The sequence below is a fragment of the Haemorhous mexicanus genome, chromosome 17 (genome assembly GCF_027477595.1).
Source record: "Haemorhous mexicanus isolate bHaeMex1 chromosome 17, bHaeMex1.pri, whole genome shotgun sequence".
Taxonomy (NCBI): Eukaryota; Metazoa; Chordata; class Aves; order Passeriformes; family Fringillidae; genus Haemorhous; species Haemorhous mexicanus.
The window spans coordinates 5,888,391-5,905,735 of NC_082357.1; the positions used below are offsets into that span (position 1 = coordinate 5,888,391).

General features: G+C 45.1%; 1 long non-coding RNA gene across 1 annotated transcript in view; it reads left to right on the forward strand.

Moving 5' to 3' along the window:
* The window catches only part of LOC132335344 (uncharacterized), a 108,611-nt gene extending 92,049 nt beyond the window's left edge, over positions 1–16,562 (forward strand). The window contains exon 4 of the long non-coding RNA XR_009488642.1: positions 184–16,562. This is a non-coding gene — a long non-coding RNA (uncharacterized LOC132335344). The remainder of the gene's footprint in view (positions 1–183) is intronic.
* Positions 16,563–17,345: the final 783 nt, after the last annotated feature.

The following is a 17,345-nucleotide window of genomic DNA, read 5'->3' on the forward strand; positions in this document are numbered from 1 at the left end:
AAATGAAAAGCAGCTAATGCATTATTTAGAAAAAACAAGTTGCTTACTGAAAAAAAAAAAAAAAAGATTTGTTTTTCTTTATAGCAGAGTCTGGTCTTTTGCTGTTTTATTATCTGATATATTTTACCTCTACATGGCACATTTTACTTCAATAAACATACTCTTTTTTTTTTTTTTTCCCAGCAATTTAAAGCATCCAGAAATGGGCCTTTCATTTAGAAGAACATGAAATTGAAGTAAGAATAATACCTGCTGATGTAGCTGTGTGGTACCAAATCACATCACTCAGCCTGGCTGTTCTCATGCTCTGTGCAAACTCTGATGCTTTTTGCATTTAGGCAATTTCTCTTTGCTATTCTTAAATAAAAAAAAGCCTCACCCTGCCAAGACTTGGCCCTTTAGGGAGCATGCAGGTGCCCTACTGCACTCATTCCAGCTGGGAGGATAAGGCTGGGTTTAAGGAGAGCTGTGGCCCATCACACACACCTCACTCGTGGTGTTTGTAACCCTCCAAATAAACCCAGGGATGAAGGCAGGAGGAGCTGGTCAAAAGTCCCAGTGGTTGCACAGAAACTTGCTGAAGTTGCAATAATGTAAAATGAGCAGGAGGTTCAAATTAAGGTAACGATTCTTTAGGGTTTGTTTATTTATTTTAACGTATGTAAGTGCACTTCTTCTTTCATAGCCACACCAAACAAAGCTGAGGGGGAAATGGCACGACCCAGGATCTCCACTGTGACTGCTTTGGTTGCTGCCTTGGAGAGCCTACCTAGAACACAGGCTAGCCAAGGCTAAGAGAATGAAAGTGGGTGTTTATTAAAGGCCTTCCACAGACACACCTTGAGCAGTCAGAAGCCTCTGAGAGGGGCTACACCAGGATGGACCAGGGTTATGGGTTTTTCAGACAGATATAAGTTTGGTCTATTTGCATATCAGAGGTTAATTGCCCAACTATAGCTTCAGGGAATGAAGTCACATTCCCCCCGTTTGCTTCTCCTCCCCAGTTCACTTTTATTTATACTTTTGGGGCCTGAGGCTGAGCTGTCCTTGGTTCTCAGGCCTGCAAGGATTGTTTTGTCTGACCAAAATGTGAAGAGAGCTTGCTAATGCTTTATATGGAGCTCAGAGTTATACACTAATGCAGTACGGGATTAGAAAAATATAAATGCTAAAACTTAAGGCATCAGTTTGGGATGCAATCCTTGGGAAAGAAAGAGGGATGAGCCCCTTCCTCCAAGGGCCACAGGCAGCACAGGCCTGTGTTGTCAGTCAGGGTGCCTCAGGCTGTCCCTGAGATGCACAGGGATCCAGCTCTCCAAAGGGAATCCAGGGATGCAGCTCTCCAAGAGGGATCCCTGGATCCAGGTCTCCAAGAGGGATTTAGGGATGCAGCTCTCCAAAGGAGAGCCAGGGATCCAGCTCTCTGAGAGGGATCCAGGGCTTCAGTGCTCTGAGTGGGATCCAGGGATCCAGCTCTCCAAAGGGGATGCAGGGATGAGCTCTCCTAGGGGAACCCAGGGATCCAGCTCTCCAAGGGAGATCCAGCTCTCCAAAGGGGACCCAGGGATGAGCTCTCCAAGGGGGATCCTGGATCCAGCTCTCCCAGGGCCATCCAGGGATGGAGTACTCCAAGGCACCCATGGGGTGTCCCACAGCCTCTGGGAGAAGTACCAGCCTCAGCTGGAGCCTGCAGTCCTTTGGTGCATGTTCTCCAAGAAGATTAATGAAAATCCAGGTGCAGCTGCCAGTGATAAATAGCACCATGTGTTCAGAGACAAACCTCCATCTCCATTACACTATTTTTAAGAGGTCTATTAGCAACGTAAGCACTCGTGGAAATAGTCCTACATTTCCAATGTATCCCTGAATAGATCCCAGTGACTTGGTGCTGACACGTCTTTTCACCCAATCATGAAATTCAGTGCAGGATTTTTTTTAGCCTTAAATTAAATTAAGCTCATCTGTGTCAGGGCCCTTTTCTTTTATGACGATACTTCATTTCAATCTAGATCTCAAAGCAAAAAGGGAATTTTAAATTTATTATTAGAAACTCAAAAGGAAGCTCTTAAGAAGATCCTCTGTTAAAAATTGTAGTCTTGGTGTTCTGCAGAGAGAATTGATAATCAGGCTACAGCACAGCAAGTAACAAATATCCACTGCATTTCTTTTCAATTAAGCATTTCATTTCAATTAATTACTCAGAAAAAATCTATCTCGTTTCTTTCCACACTGCAGACAATTTTCCCCCAAAACATTTGCTTTGTTGAAATCATGGACATCCATTTGGAAATTCTTCATTAGCTAGCACGGCCTGCTCAAACCTGAGCCAAAAAATACAATATCATATTAAAAATCTTCCATAGCTGGGCTTAGATGTTGCAGCTACTGTGGAATTTGTATTAAATTCAGAGAGAATAAAAGCAGACATTGTCCCTTAATGGGCACTTCTGGTGAAAGTGCACAATAATACCAAGGCATACTCTCTCCCTTGCTTGTAGATGATATTTATCCTCTTAGCATTGCACAGAAACTTTGAGGGCTGCTTGGTGGAAGGCAGATGTGCACATCCAGCTCCCTCCCTGGAAATACAAACAGGTCCTTCAGCTGCTGCCAAGCAGGACAGGCTGCTACAATCCTTGATGCATTTACACCTCCACAAGGATCCTGTTATTTCCTGTGATTGAAACTGTATCTGAAATTGTTTGGATGGCACATAATATTCAGAAAAGCAGTACTAGATGCAAAGAAGAGAATGTAATGCCAATGTGAGATGAGGCTGGCTCTGGGTCTTGTAATAATATATATCATTAGCTATCCTAACTGACATAAATGAGAGAATAAAAATGCTATTTCTCTGTAATAGTTGAAAGAGAAGAAAATACCATGCTTTTCAGGAGCTTCTGTACCTTAAGGCAAAACAGCTTTTTAATGCTTTTCCTTGGATTTGATGCTAGTTTCTTCCCCATTACATGGCTTAATAAAAACAAGGTTCATGTGGCACTGAGCAGCACGGTTCCAAAATGTTTTTGTGTCAAATAAATTAATAGCTTTCTAGGCTGCCATCATGTACCTTCATAAGCTGTGTCTCCCATGAAAATTAAATGGAGGTGAAGAAGCACACTGGCAAATCCTGACTGAGCTGGGCAAGCACCTGAAAAAGAGAGGTTCAGTTCCAGCTTAGAAAAGGCTTGGGGAAACTGGGAGGGGAACTTAATGCCCAAGCTGCTGTGGCAGATTAAAAACAATAAGTGAGCAGTCTCAAAAAGGCTCTGGATCCACACAGAATGTGGGGGTGGGCAGGGCCAGCCAGAATTGTGTGAAAGGGACCTGCATGGCTGGAAAATCAGTGGCCAGGAAGAAACAAATGGCATTTCCCAATGGCACTGACATAAGGCTACCAGAGAGGGTCAGGTACTTTTCTGAATTTGGTTTTCAGTAGAAGTTTCCAGATGACTCCAAATAGAGAGCAAACTAAAGTAATTAACAATAGAGGTATGAATGGGTAGAGGAACAGGTCCTGGCAGTGATTAGAACAGTTCAAAATGTTTTGATATAAAATAGCCAGTTGAATTCTGGATTCCATCTAAACAAAGCAGATATTTCAATTTATTCCATTTCCTTTTATTTTTGTTTTTGCTTTTGGTTTGGGTTTTTTGGGTTGGTTTTAGTTTTGGTTTTGATTTGGGTTTTTTGATAGACCATTTCTCATTCTGAATATCCCAATTCAGAGGAACTCAAGACATCTTGCAGAGCTATATCAAATCATTGAGACCTCCATGTTTGTGAAACACATTTTACAAACACATATTTAATAAGGTTTTTTGGTTCTGGATTTTAAGACTTGGAACAACCTTAGTGAAACAAATAGTTCCCACAAAATATTCTGCAATGAGACCAGATTTTATGATCCTGAAGCTTTCCTTTGAATGGGTGCTCCAAGCTGTGCCCAGTTCTGCAGTTCCAATTTTGTGCTTGCTGTTCAATATTTGCATTCAATTCCACACTGCATTTATGACTCCTTTCGTTTCTGGTTTTAATCTCTTCCAAACCTTTTATAGTCCTTTAAAATACTTCTTTGGCTATTTCATTCCTCTCATGGTTCCTGAGTTTCACCATGGTGAGATGGCAATGCCACAGGATGAGCAGGCAGTGCAATCCAGCCCCTCCTTGCAGGAGCAGAGGATTCCAGCATGTCCCAATTTCCCTGCTCATGGCAGAGAAGAGCCACTGAAATGAAAATACCAGACCTAAGTCAGTGGCAAGCTGTGGGCTGACCACAGTACCTAGAGGTGGGTGCAAGGGAGGAATCACATCTCTGCAAGTCAATAAATGTCATTAAGGGTCTTTTGTTCTTATTTATGTGACAGTTAAATGTATGATCCCCCTGCGTGTGTGGAAACAGGATCAATGATGAACTTCAATCCACACAATCACTTCTTATGTGAGACATAACCTTGACTATTAGCTCCCAGATCAATCAATAACCTATTATCTCGTGAGCTAAGAAATAAATACTGCCTTTGGCCACTATTAATTAGGACAGCCAGGGAGGTATGGACCAGAAGATGTGTGGTGTTGTTGTTCCTGATCATTTGAACCACAGAATGGAGCTGAACTGAGAGAATTTGGTTTAGATGTTTTCTTAGTGGGTGGACTTTTTCACTTATTGGTTTGTGGGTTTTTGAGAAGGCAAAATGGGTCTTTTTCTAATATGATCCATTACTTCTTTTAAAAAGAGCAAAGTTTTGTCAATGCAGAATTGCTTCTTTTCCTTGACTTGAAGCAATGAGGGCTCTGCTTGCAATTGTAATGTACTGAGTACATTAACTCTCTCCCAGCCAAAACCAGGACACCCCTCCAAAGAAGGACAAGGAAAACATGAACAACCCACTCTTTCAATAATAAAAGATAACTCATTGTTAGTGAAAGGAAAATCCTGGTAATTAATGGAAGACAATATGTTCTATTGCTATTCCAGTTTCCATATCAATAGAATCAGAGAGCAGTCACATTGATCAATGTCCCCATTTGCTGCCACTGGCCCTCAAGCCATTCAGTTTCTCCCCAATATGAACTTCTTGACCACTGTTCTATATTTTACTGCTGTGAATTCATCATATATTTAATGCCAAATACAAAACCAGTTGCAGCAGGATGTGATCTGATGCAAACACAGACAAAAATTTGGCTAGTTCACCTTTGCTTGTAACACTCACCAAAACTGGTGCCCACTCCTGGATAATTAACTAAGTTAAAGATGCAGCATTTGTGTATGTGCTGGACATTTATAGATCTTTGTCAATGGTTACCAAAAGCCTTAAGCTGTTCAGCTTCTGGTTGCTTTTCTAAACATTTTCTCTTCAACATGATTTATGGGGCAGTTTTTGAAGGATGAAGCCTGGAGAAAACGCATTACTCACAGAAATCAGGAATAATTTTTGAACAAGATCTGCCCATCTGTGCCCAAACTGAGAGCAGAGTGCCCTGCTCTGCTCACAGGGGTGAGGCTGACAGTGGCTGGGGCTGGGACAAGGCTCCTGTCCCAGCCTCTGTCCCAGCAGGGCACACACTGGGGCTTCCACACCTACCAGTTTCAGGTGCTTCATCACACCTGGTGGCTCTGAGCTCCCCTGGTGATGGCTGCTCAGTTTATACATTTAAGTCCTTTTTGGTGTCAGCTACAGATCTAAGAACATCTGGGGACACATCTGGATGTTCCTGATCTAGGCTCAACTCTCTCTGAACTTAGCTTTTAGGTTTCACAAGCAGTACTAAATTCTTTATATGTAAATTCTTTCCATTTCTTTGTGCTCTATATCAAGGGCAAATGTAAAGTGATTTTATTCTTCTTTAATCTATTGAGTCAAGGTACAATTACTGCAAACTTTTCTCTGTGTGGCCCAGCTAATAAAGATTAAGTTTATTACAGCACTGAATTTTCTAAATGAAAGCACTCCCTCCTGCTCATGAAGGTCAGTTTTTTTCAGGACCAGGGTGGGAAGGGAACAGCACAGGTGGGGCTGACCCACCCTGAGTCACCAGCACATCTATTCCTGCCTGCTCTGGCCACACAATTGCCACAGTGCCAGAAAAGGCAGGAAGCTCTGGCTGACCCTGTTTACACCCAAGTTTTGTGGAAGCATTGGGAAATAGGTATCAATTTACCTAAATATTGGCAGTTCCACTAATGGCAATATTTGGGTTTAGGGCTGAAATAAATTCCATGAGGTGCCAGAGCTGGACACTGTCTGTGCTCTACAGACTCATAGTGGTCAAGGAGCAGCCCTGGGCATGCAGGCTTGGTGGGTTCTAGGCTGTGTAAATATCACTCCTTTACTGCTCTTTAGTTGCTTTCAGCCTCTGACCCTCATACTTTTGAAAAAATCCAGTTTAGATTTTCCAGTGCATGAATTCTGGGAAATTAAATTGTTCTAAAACAAAACATAGTTTTAATTTAAAGGAGGAAGAGCTGGCCTGACATAACTGGCAGCAGTGAATTCAGGAGAGCCAGAGCTGCTGCAGTGTCATCTTTGATAATTTCTCTTTCTTCTTAATAGTTTCATTCTGTTTACCAGACTTGTGGCAAATTATGTCTGTTGTTTTGTGTAGGGGGATAGAATATAAGAAACTAAAGATAGTGTAGAAAGTAATCTCACCCCTAAGGAGTTACAGCTCAGCCAATTATCAAAGATTAGGAACAGGCCTGACTTTAACAGGCACAGCTGTAAGCAATGAGAAGAAGAGTGCTATAAAAGAGTGGGGTGGCTGGGTGAGAAGGGAGCTGGAGTCAGTTGGCTGCTTTGTGAAGAAGGAAGAGTCAGTGCTCTGAGAGGCTGCCCATGAGAAAACACCAAGAAGGTATGGAACTTTTGTGATGAGGAGACAACAGTATGGAACCCCTGCAATAAGATGACAAAAGTTTTGTTGTCATAAAGTTTCCTTAAAAAAAGCTGATAGCATGAAAGCAATTCAAATAATGACTGCAGACTTTTGAGCTGCCTGTGAACTCAGGGAGGGCTGGAGCTATGGAACAGGTTCTTTGGCATTTTGCTGTACAATCATCTGTGGGGCTTGTTCTCCAAGACAGAAAGGTCAAATTTTCTACATTTATCCACAAAGCATAAGGAAAATGTGTTTATTCATTTGCAGTTACACATTCACAATGAAAAGCCAGCTGTGCCAACCAGCAAGGAAGTCAAATTCAATTTGATATGTGCAATCTGCATGATGTGGAAATCCTTTGTGAGTATTCCTGGCCTTGAATTCAGCTCATCCTCATTCCATATTTCTTCCATTAGCCCCATAATTCCCACAGTCAAAGCTGACCCAGGTAGAAGCCCAGAGAAGCCAGGTCATGGCTAATTGAGTTTTCCAAGCCTGTTTCTGTGGAAGGCACAAGGCTGCTCTGTAGAAGTCCTGCTCCATCAGTCTGTGCTGTGTCCAGGAGCAGCTCTGGGGAGCTCAGCACAGAGCAGGGCTGGCCCTGGAACAGGGTCAGTGCAGCATTTTCACTAGAGAGGGACCAAAACCAGTCAGGAATTTGATCTGGCAGGCAGTGGGATGTGGCTGCACCTCCTGAGCCACCAGCTCTCTGAAAAGAGGCTGTTGGTGCTGATGACAAAGGTTTATCACAGCTGAGATTTTCTGTTCCTTTCTTTCATGCATTTGGTTTGTACCTCCATATTTTGCATATCTCACTTCTCAGATCCCTCAAGATCTATTTCCCATAGCAATACCATTAATATTTAATAGCAAACAATCACATTCTTGTCTGTTGAAGCCAGAAAGTTCCTTCATGCTCTTTTAGGGATTGCTGAGCATTAATTGACTTTTATGTAACACCAGTTAAATGCTCCTGATTCCATTGTGGAGGGGACCTGGTGCACAGAGAATAACGCTGCAAACTTCTGGCCAGAGATAAGCAGGGTGAACTCCCACTCAATGAGAAGTGTTGTACCATGTACAGTAACATTTCAGTTGGAAGCCCTCAAACAGTAAATTACACAGCAGTCATATATCTTCAACCAAATGTACTTTTCAGTACTTGGGAATTTCACAGTGGATACATAAATTTAAGCAGCCTTTAAATTCCTTCTTCCTGTGCTCATGTGGGTGTGAAAAGTCAGAATGGGAATTTCTTTTGCAATCATGTCAAGTGAGGAAGGGAAGTTGATACATATTTATATGCATACACATGCATAAACACTGTTTAGCTGTTTCAATTTGCACTTCTGTAAAAAATTCTCTGACTAGAAAATTTTGGTTTTGGTGCCTAAGAATGAAACCTGTCTTAGGAAATCAGCAGTCTGTAGGAAATCTGCCATTTATCTTCACAGGCTCCTCAGTGCCATTATAGACCTGCTCTCCTAGTGACCCTTTTTATCTGAGCACCCAAAGCCCTCACTCAGAGCCATCACTGCTGGTAGAGTAGCTGATACGTTTTCTGATGCCTTCATCACACATCCTTCTCACTTAACACCTCATTTCTTTTATCATCCTAATAAAAAAGATGCAGGATTTCCACTGAGTGCTGTAAAGCCCTCAGTGCTTCTCTTCTGCCCATTGCTAGATCTGTGTCTGTGGTCCAGTCTGGCATTGGGTGAGCTGGCATTGATCACAGCACTGTAATTGTCTCTTCTGGTGCTCTTCAGCATCACTTCCTTCTTATTTAGCAAGGAAAGAAACCCCCAGGGTGTGCAGCTCCTCACTCAAGTGGAAGAACATCAGGTACATGGGCCCTGAAGACTGGGACACTTGGGGATGCTCCTCTTGAGATGTTCCTGAGAGCCAGAAATGCAAATGTCCTCAGGCAAGTCTGGAATACCTCCTGCCCCTGAGGACAGGCAGACCTTAGACATGGGATGTATTTAAAGTTTGAATTGACTCTGCTTGAGGTCAAGAAAGTGAAAAGAGGGAGTGAAAGTTGTTTTTATTGTGAGTCACAGGTGCTACACGTCTGGTGATTAAACACAAAGAGCTGGAACTGGTAATTTATGAATATATATTTGACCTTTCTGCTGCTGAGACCCAAAAGTTTCATGTGACTCAATTGCACAAAGTGGTTCTGATGACCTGGGGAGCACCAGCTGGATAAAAACAAAAGAGCAGCACATAACTGAGCAAAGACTGTATTACCCAGATGTGAGTCAGACAACACTGAGGCACAGCAGCCAAGGTCAGGCATTACCTGGTGCCTGCTAAGGACAGGAAAACCACACCAGAGTCCCTCTCACCTGTCTGTACCATGGAGCTCTCAGGCAGCTTGCCAAGTGGGAGGCAGCTGCTGGAGGACTCACATCATAATACTGAAATGTCAGAACAGTTTGAAATGATAAATGGCATTTTGTGCCTCTAAAGGAACTGGGAGTGCTGCACTGGCAGCTAAAGCATTGACCACATGGGTTGAAAGTTAAGAACACTTGGGTTCAAGACAGCATGGTTGCATTACATCCATTCTGTACCATGAAAAGAAATGTCAGCCAGCATCCCTGCACCTCTGAAACAGCAGTTTCACCAGCCCAAAGCTGCTCTGAATCGAATCATCTGCAAGAAGGGATTTAAATCGAAGGAAACATGATTGAGAGCTGAAAACTGTTAAGAGACATTTTATTTGATGTCCAAAACCCCAAATATTCACAGTAAGGAGGAAAAAGTGTGTAACTTCAACAAAGGCAAGCTGAGATCATAGAGGAAGTTAGAAAAAAAGCAGCAGTGAAGCTGTAACAGATGGAAAGCAGGCGACTGTGAAAATTGTTAGTATATATTAGCAGCTAGGAGCTATCTCTGAGATGAGAGAGGCTAAATGACACTAGCAGGAAGTTTTGAGCAGCTGAGCTGCAGGAACTGATAAAAATGACAGATATCCTGGTTGTTATTGCATGAAGTGGGGAGAGGTGTCAGTGGTGATGCAGTGAAAGATGAAGCTGAGCTGGCAGGAGAGGCTGCAGGTCCTGCCCTGCCTCCCATCCCAGGCTGGCTCCTGGGCTTTGCCTGGCAGCTCCTTGTGAGGTGTGGATGGACAGTGTGCCCAGCCCAAGCCAAGGGCACTTCTCCCTGAAGGATGCACTGGCTGCTCAGCCACCCACCTGGGCCTCCTCAAAAATCTGCCCTGGGAATCTCTCTTGCCCTTTGGGTCCGTGAGTTCCTCTTCATGCCCTGTGAATGTTCACTTGCTTTGGTCCATGGCAGCACAGCTCTGATGTGATGAACAATTCCCAGCTTCCAGAGAGCCTGGACTGGGAGGGTTGGGCTGGAGCTGGGGGAGGAAGAGGAGCTGTGAGGGAGCTGTGCTGCTTCCCAGGCTGCTGTAGCAGCTGAATCACAAAGGATGGATGCTGATGCCATCTCCCCCTCCTGCAGCCATGCTTTAATATAAAGCAGTAACAAAGCTGTTGCTGCATCTTGGGCATGATTTGAGCTGGGGTTTGGTTGCAGCCAGCTTGTGGCTACTCCAGTTGATGTGCAAGGATGGCAACAGGAGAGCAAAGGCAGAGCTGGGCGCTGAGGGGAGAGGCTCTGCCTTGTCCAGCTCCTGGAGTATCAGTCCTGGGCACAGCTCAGGCTTGGCTGGAGTCAGTCACACTTGCTGTCACTGTAAGTGTGACCAGTGTGTCAAGGCTGCAGCACTGTAATGGCTGCTGGTGTCCTTAGCAAGTGAGACAAATCTCATTTGAGTGCACACAGCTATCTGTGTGTGTATACATTATATATGTGCATGTGGGAGTAGCTGTAGGGAAGCATGAACATACAAAGAGAGCAAGCATATAAATGTATGTACACCCAGGATCATTGCAGGCTCTTTTTTCATCAGGGGAGAAAGCACAGACAGAGACTGGGAACTCAAGTAAACTAAGTCTAGGCAAGAACAGAGGAAACCAGAATGTGGAAGGGAACCCACAAAATAATGAAACATCCATTGTAAAGCCAAGGAAGCCAGGTCAATTCATTGAAAACACATGGCTGGCACTAACCCAGCAGTGCAGGCTCAGACAGAGGAGAGGCATGGCTGCTTCATGCAGAGACAACAAACACAGCCCACATAGTGAACACAGAGACACTGCCCAAGAGGCTGCCCAGTCCTCCCAGCAGTGCAGGGTTGTGACATTTTCTGTTTCAAGCATTCAGGGAATCTCACAAGAAAGAGTCTAACCAGATGAGAGTGCAAACCTTCCAGATAATAAACCAGTAAAGATACAATCTGGTGCTGCTGTCCTACTCTGCTGGCAGAACTCTCATTGGGAAATCTTTTGCCTCCAGTCTAAATTGCTCTAAGTGGAGCTGCATTGCTGAAGGATTACCATGGAGAAGAAACCATTTCCAAACTGACAAGAAAGTGGAATCTGTTCACCAGAGAGAGCTGACTCAATTTTTGCCTTAACTCCAGGATCCTGCTTGGAGGCCTGGCTGCCCAAGAGGGCAACACCTCTCTCTCTGCTGTGTCTGAGGGCACAGCTCTGATGCTCAACCACCCTCTCACAGCACAGCTACATTCAGACAGGTTTAACAGGTTTAACATCTTAAGACAGGTTTAACTCATTAATTTAATGTTTATTTTCTGGCTGTTTAACAGTGGCCTTCAGCCATCCTTAGGACATCCTTGTGCTTTGTGGAAGTGCCGGGCTCTCCTCCCTTGCTGGTACCTTTGGCAGTACCAGAGGTTGCTATTTACTGCTATTCCTTCACAAGACCTGCCCATGCAAATAGTGCATAAAATGATAAAAGATTCAGTAAGCTTTCAGAAAGATAACATTATTCATCTGCTCAGGAACATCTGGACATTTCAGAAGTCCTCCTAAATTTATGGAGTCTACTCAACAAACCTAAGTTTTTACTCAGGGGTAAATAAGCCATTCTGGGGGCTTTGCCAGGCATCTTCTCTCACTCTCCTGTCTCTGCACACAATGAATAATGCATCTTTCCAGCTCACAAGCCAGCAGCATTAGCCCCTTGTCTCCTTTAGGATATTTTTAGGAGCTGCTCCCTGCTCCTGGTGCCAGAGGGGCTGACACAGCCCCAGCATCCCAGCTCCTCTCTGCACTGGGGAAGGGGCTCCAGCCCCCCAGAAAAGAGCCCTGGGCTGCCCAAACCAGCCCAGCTGGGCTGCTTGCCCAGGAGCTGCAGCCCAAAATGGGGCACTGGCCAGGGAGGGAGCTTTGCTTATTTAAGACTGCTGTTGTCAAGAGAGAAACTGAAATCACAGCCCTTCTGAGAAGAGGTCAAGAGCTGAGCCAAACCTCCTGGAACAGGAAGAGTTTGGAAATATATGCCAGGATCTCGAGCAGCTCTGAAATCATTTCCCAACAGGAAAAGGGATGGAGAAAGAAAAAGAAGAAGAAGAAAAAGGAAAAAAAAGAAAAAAACCCCATCATTTGAATCCCTTTTCTAAATATTTTCTCCAAGAAAGAATCCCCAAAAACTTTGGACAGTCAGTACTTCTCACAGCTCAGAGCTGCCCCAACTCCACACACACAGGCCTTGCCCTTCTGGCTTTCCCAATGCAGAATCTCCCTGCTCACCTCAGATCCCTTTCCAGATTTAACCCTAATGGACCAGGAACACCTTGCATTTGTCTCTTCTGCAGAGCAATGCTTTTCTGAAGGTACTTCTCAGATTATCTTCACTTTTCACAATATTTTTTCCTTCAGCTCTATTCTTCATAATTTTTTTTTCAGGAAAACAAATAGTAAACCCATTAGGGTTTTTAGGAGCACTCAGAACTGCCTCCACTTTGTTATCATTGGTAGGATTAGAGTTCCTTTAAAGCCCACTGCTTCTGAAAAGCCTCTCTGCTTTATGCATTGTACAAGTGACCCAAGCCTTACCCTGCACCCTTAGAAAAGCAGTTCCTGGGAAGATTAAAGCAGCTGGGATTTAGCAAAGGAGAAATTTTCTCATTAATGTTGCAATACTGAGACACAGGATACAGACACATTAATATATTTCTTCATGAATTGTTATTTGCAATGAGAGAAAAAACACAGAGGTTTCTCCTGTCATATTGCCTTTGCTTTGCTGTGAATACCATCTAAACCCACATAGTGATTAACAGACTGCATGGGTTTAACTGGTAATTAAACATATTATTTGCATAGCACACTTCAGCCCATGTTTATTGTTCTTGCCTTCAATATTTACTTCCAGTAGAGACAGTAGGTAATTAGTTTCATAAAACTTCTGTCTGAGCAGATTCACTTCTAATGGATCAAGAAATACTGAATTCAGCTTTGAGTGGAAGCATGTTTAAAGCAAAAATGCTGTGTCTTTGGAGAGCCAATCTCAAGAAGGGCTGGCATGCTTTGAGCTCTGCTTGCTCACAGCTGCAGCTCTGGCTGCTGCCCGTCCCAGGCGATGCCTTTCCGTGGTGTGAGGCTGTGCCAGCCTGGCACAGGGAGCAGGGCTGAGCACCCCCTTCCTGCTATCAGCCTGTGCCCTCCTCTGGGCATTACAGGGAGGATTTGCTTTCCAGGTGCTGGAATGGCTCTAGACAGAACATGCTTGCTCTGACACGCCAGGAGGGTCACTCGGTGCCCTCTCTGACACCAGGGAGGGATTTCTGCCTCCACCTGGGGCTGCTGGCACTGCTGCATCAGTGGCTTTGGTGCCCTCCTTTGCTGCAGCACAGGTGATCTCATGTGCTAGAGCAGCAGGTTTTGAGAGGTCCCAGGGGCTCCAGGCTCAGGAGCCCTTGCAGGCAGCACTTGCAGCCAGCTCAGCTCTCTGCTGGCAAGCACAGGTTGGCATGGGCTCCCTCACTGCTCCTGTTACTGCTGCCATGCCCTCCCTGGGGCCTCCTTCCACACCAGATCCTTCAGCCTCATGTGTTTTACCTTTCTGATGGGCTGGGAGTTATGCTGGGGGACAGCACACCCTCCTTTGAATGAAACTCTGTCATTTTTAGAAAGCAGGAAGGGAATTCTCTTGCTGCCGTAAGCAATGGGCCTGTCTGCTCCCTTACCTGCCCTTGACAGGTAGATAAAAACACAGACAGATAAATGATATTCAACAGTTCCTTGCCACTTGGGACCATAAGCACTTCCCTTTGGGAAGTTAGAATGTGTTTTAGCAGCTGTGAAGATGGATCACAATTCTCTGGGGAGAGCAGCTTCCAGGCATTCCCTGTTAGTAAACACCTGCTCCCAAATCTTTCCCACAGCCTCACTGATGCTCAGGCAGCCCCTGCTGCAGATCCAGGTGAAATTGAGGGGCTGGCACTGCAGTATCTCAGTGGCACTGGCACTTCTGTATCATCTGCTTTACATCAATCCAACATTTTTCTGGTCTCCCCCCAGCAAACAGTTTTATGAAAAAGGTTTTTCATGTCATGGGCTCAAAACAGCACAAATTCTTCCACTGCAGTGCAAGTATCCTCTTCAGAAACACTCTGGGTTTATTTTCAGGGTACATGGGTGGTGGGGGAGAGGAACAGACTGATGCTCTATTGCCTGGACAAGACTCCTCTGTTTCCCTGCTTGACTGGGTTTGGTTTTGTCTCATTTGTTTTGTTTTGTTGAAACGTGTTTTTCTCAGAGGAGGAGAGATGTGGGTGTGCTGATGTACCTGTGTTTCACCTGTAGAAACCAGCAGATGCTTTTGAATCCCAGAAGGAAGGCAGCATGGCAAATTCAAGCTGGAAAACATTCTTACTGAGCAACAGCTGGGAAAAATTGAGTAGTATTCAGGCTTGCAGCTAAAGAAAGTTTTCTGATCACATTGTCCTTTTAGGCAGGTTTATATAATATCAGACCAGACTACAGCAAAGTTATAATAGTTTAAAAAAGAAAAAAATAAAAAGAGAGAAGGAATTAAGTGGATTCTCAGAGATGCCATGCCTGAGCAGGTTACAAACTTTCAGAAGTTGTGTTTCTCCATTACGGCCAATGGAAAGATGTCATCAAAAGCAGAGGAAGCAGATTCCTGCAACAAGCAAGCCTGTTCCAGAAGATAAGGATAAGCTTATTTCATAAACATTTGCCCTAGGAAGAAGGTGCAGCAGAGTGAAGTCCTGAAATGATAAGGGGCCACTGATTTTATACATGCCTGTCATCAAAATTGAAAATAGTTTATAGGTCTTCCTGTTCAAAAAAGAATCCAATGCTTACATATACAAGGGTTATCAGGCTTTATTGAAAAACCTTCCTGTTCCCCAGAGGATTTATTTTCTTGCTCATTATAACAACAACTCAAAAGATACCAAGAGAGTAAAAGTCCTGAGAAATTACTTTCAGAAGTAAATAAAAAGGCCCTTCTGGAGTTTGCTGTGAGAGGACAAAGCTGCTGCACAGAAGAGGAGTGGGAAGGGAAGCCCAGGGTCCAGGAGAGCAGCTTCCTTCAGAGGGAGGAGAAGGCAGGCAGGGCAAAATAAAAACCCACATATGACCTGTTGAACCTCCAGTCTCTGTAATCTGATTTACAATGACCCCAGCCATGACCCCAAAGAGGAGTGGCAGCACTGTCACCCCCTGCTCCTGCCCTCGGGGTGGCTCCAGCACAGACCCCAGAGCGTGTCCTGCCCCAGGCAGCTGTGCTGGCTCAGGGGCTGCTGGCAGAGCCAGCCCAGGGTCACTGCCCTGCCTGCAGACTCTGGGGCACAGCAGAGCCAGGCCTGCAGGGCTTGGCTCACTGCCCTGCCCCTCCTGCCCCACAGCCCAGCCCCCTGGCAGGCAGCACCCTGCTCAAGTCCCCCAGGGCCACCCCGCTGTCACCGCTGACCCAGGGGCTGCCCTGTCCCTCCCCACACGCTGTCCTGGCCAGGCACCACGGTCCCCCTGGGAGGAGCACTGGGGGCATCCTTGTGCCAAACACAATTCAACACCATCACTGTGCCCCAAAGCCCAGCAGGGGCAATTGCCAGCCCCAGATAGGCACCCCCAGATGCCACAGTGGTGGCAGTGCCACCTCGGTTTGGGGATGTGCTCCCTGAGCCAGCAGGGCTGGTGCCAGCAGGACCCTGGGCAGGATGTAAATCCTGAGTTTGTCTGAGGAACAGGGATTGCAGGGATTGCCCCTGGCAGGCCCTGCCCTGGTGTCCCCGTGCTCCAGCTCTGCTCCACTGCCCAGCTGGGAGCAAAGCTCCTGGAGCTCTTGCAGAAGGCTCTAGGTGCAGCTCTAGAGCTCAAGCTTTACATTTTTTATCCTCATCTAAATTCAGGTTTCTGTGCATTCCACAGGATAGAGCACAGGAAGGCCCCTGTGTCTTGTTTAAGATTTTTCTTTTGAAAAGTCTATGACTCCTTATTTTTGTCTCTGGGGATTTTGGATGTTTGCAAACTTGAAAGTAATATGATTAAGTGTTGAGACAAGTACATGCACAGTGATGGTTTTTACTTTTTTAAAAAATTAAAAGAAAAGTCTCTCATGAGCTGCAGGTGCTCTGTGGCCTGTCCTTGTTGCTGCAGCAGTTCCAGCCCTCCTTGCACTCTGCTGACCTCTTACACTGGCTCTTACCTGGTCATAGACATTATGAGGGCTAAAAGGTTGTGGTGAAAGGAAATATTGCTGAACACCTGGCTTTAAAATGGTATTTCTGTGATTGTTTAATGAATAAAAACTTCCAGTTTATCTCCTCTACAGCAGCAGTTCCTTCTGTCATTCCCCATTACTCTCCAATAAACAGCACGTCTGAAGGTAAGCCCTCAGCTCAGATTTCTCTTGTGCCTCTTGGCAGGAGGAAGGTAGAGAGGACAAGTATTTTGTGTCTGGGTGGGTCACTACCCTCCATTTATTTAAGCTATTTACCATCTCACATTTTACATGACTTCTTTGGCATGCCAGAGCAAAGATTTTCAGTGATCAAGAAAAACCACGCTGGGGGAGAATGTTAATACTACTCTGCCCTTGATAGGATGGTGACTGGCAGCACATAAATACCCCTGACAGCATGACAGAAATCTCTCTTCTATATTTACCAGGAGCCCTGGGCCAGCATGCACAGTGGTGGGAGCCCATCTGCTCTCTCCAGTCATTTTATCAACACACTACTACTGAACAGCTGAGGCTTTTGTCATGTGTTTTTTTTAGCTTGGTGTGTGCAGGGAGCAGGAGTGTCTTTAACGGCACTGTGGCAAAAGCAAAATAAATCATAGAGGTGAATTGTAAATTGAAAGGTCTGGTGATTCATCTGATGAATCATATAAAGGAACAAATTAATTCTGACATTACTTGACCACTCAGATTTTCTACTACGAGCCTGACATCATTAGCTCTGTGTTAATGAGTCCTTGCAGGGCACACAGCAAACACTGCAGGGAGAGGGCATGGGGCTGGGGCAGCTCCTGGTTTGGGGGCTCAGGCTTCTCACTGGGGCATGGAGAGGGTTCTGGGGACAGCCCCAGTGTCCCCATGCAGAT